We start from the raw sequence: 2,300 nt of genomic DNA, 5'->3' as shown, positions 1-2,300 counted from the left end.
AGGGAAGGCATTCTATGCCTTCCCGCCTCTCAGCACCTGGCACAGTGCCTGGCACACAGCAGAGCAGGTGCTCAGGGAGAAGCTGAGCACCGGAATCAAGGAGTAATGATTATGGTTGTGATGATAATGAGGGCAGCCACCGTTTCCGGAACACTGACCTTGAGCCTTTACCTGCTCAGCCCTTTTCCTGGCTTCTGTCACGTAAACCACCCCCAGCAGTCCAGGGACTCAGGTGCTGCTAAGTGCAATCTCAAAGAGGAGAAAAGGCCGCCATGAAAGGAAGGTGTGCCAGGGGTGGGGCCCTGCGAAGGTACCACCTCTTCCTGCCTCAGTTTCCTCTGCTGTACCGGGGCCTGACACCTGCTCACCTTTCCTCCCTCCAGCTGGTTGTGAGGGTCAACAGGACAGCAGGCATGTTGTCAGGTGCTAACAGCTGCCTGAACTTACGGTGTGATGGAGTAAATGCTTATTGGAGAATCCATTCAAGCCCAGCGAGCTGGGGGGAACAGGAATTCTTAAAGTCCCCTTTCCCACGTGTGCGCTAAGGATAATAGTGAAAGATGATGACAGTGGTCCCAGTTCTGTATGAGAGGCCTCGGGCCCAGGGCAGGCTGGCACAGCCCTCGTCCCTGGTTCCCCCCACCCCTCACGCCTGTCCTCCTCCTACACCAGCTCGGGCCACAGTCAGAGACCCTGCAGCTGCCCAGGCCGTGCCTTCTGCTCAGAATGCTCTTCCACTTGGCTCGCCTCACCCCAACCTGCCCTTCGGCATTCAGTTGAGAGGTCAGCCCGATGGGGCAGCCCTGCCCAGCTCCCAGCCCCGGTCTGTGCCCATCACAGACTGGCAAAGCCTCAGCCCTCCTCGGTGGCACTCGTCTGGGCTCTAATGAAACAATTAACCACATAATTATGACATTAACCTCTCCTGCCAGGCAGGCCAAAGGCTCAGTCAGAACAGGGAGGGCCCTCATCTATTCAGGCTGTGTCCTGGGGCCTCTCGGCGGAGCGCACAGGTGGAAGTCAGGGAAGACTTGATGACTGGCAGGAACGAGGGAGGGAAGGGTGGACGTTTCATTGGGCACCAGCCTTCACCAAAGCTCAGCCTAGCTGTGCTGTGAGCCTTGTGGGGTCCAGCCCAGGATGCCAGCTGGTCCTGAAATGTTACTGGGATGTGGCATATGGGCTCTGGAGCAGGATGGAGTCTGAATCCCACCTCTTCCACTTCCTAGCTGTGCGACATTGAGAAAGTTGCTTGAGTCTGGGCCTAGTCTGAATCCCACCTCTTCCACTTCCTAGCTGTGCGACATTGAGAAAGTTGCTTGAGTTCTCTGGGCCTAGAATGGGCATAATAGTGCCTTGTTGGTGCCAATGATAAGAGGCTCACACGAGTTAAAGATTACAGAGACTATGACTGCCATTATTATTATTATTGCTGGTAATGACTCAAAGGATTCCTCCTCCCAATTAATATCTTTGTTCCGTAACAGCAGGGGCCCAAGTCTTGACAACAGAGTTGGAAAGGCCGGGGAAGGATGCCAGAAGCTGGGGGGCCCCAGTCCGGCAGCCCGGCCCAGCCGTGTGACCAGGAGGAAGTCACTCCATCTCTTCTGCTAGCCCGATGACTAACACCAGCAGCAATCCTGTTTCCTAACTTGCTACCTCACAGGGGTGTGGGGGAAGATCAAACAGAGGCATGAATGAGAACTATTCTCTCTGCAAATATTTGTTGAACACCTACTGTGTTCCAGGAGGACCAAACAGTGAACAAAACTCCAGGAGTCCTTTCCCTCTGGGAAGCCAGAAATGAAGGGATTCCTGCGAAGTGGACAAGCGCCCTATAAATGATCACTGTTCAAGGAGAGGGGCATGAGGCAGCCGGGGCGACTCTGAGTCCCACGGTACAACAACCTGACTTCCTTTCTCCTTCTAACGTTGGGACCTGGTAGCTCCCTCACTCTCCAAGCCTCTGAGTCTCCGTGTATGAAATGGGCTGTGGGGTGGGCATAAAGCGGACCTTCCTCACATGCTACTGTAAGGATGAAGTGCATTCCTGTGCGTGAGGGCTTAGCCCCAAGCCAGACAGGGCTCACCTCTCACTGGATGGTGTCACTGTCAATGTCGTGACCTTGCCATGACCTTGCTGCCTGGCTCTGAGGGGTTATCTGGGGTTTGGTGAGAAGGAGATGTGACATTATCCTTCAAAGAGACACAGAGAGAGCCAGAGACTGGGAGCATGGCTGGCCCCTGGGGACTCTGTTCCCTTTCCACATCGGGGAACTTCTGTCACACACACATGCATG

Source organism: Lontra canadensis, unplaced genomic scaffold, assembly GCF_010015895.1.
Source record: "Lontra canadensis isolate GAN:19392208 unplaced genomic scaffold, GSC_riverotter_1.0 scaffold87, whole genome shotgun sequence".
In the NCBI taxonomy this organism is placed as follows: domain Eukaryota; kingdom Metazoa; phylum Chordata; class Mammalia; order Carnivora; family Mustelidae; genus Lontra; species Lontra canadensis.
The sequence above is the reverse complement of the archived record's forward strand: the minus strand, read 5'-3'. Positions refer to the sequence as shown.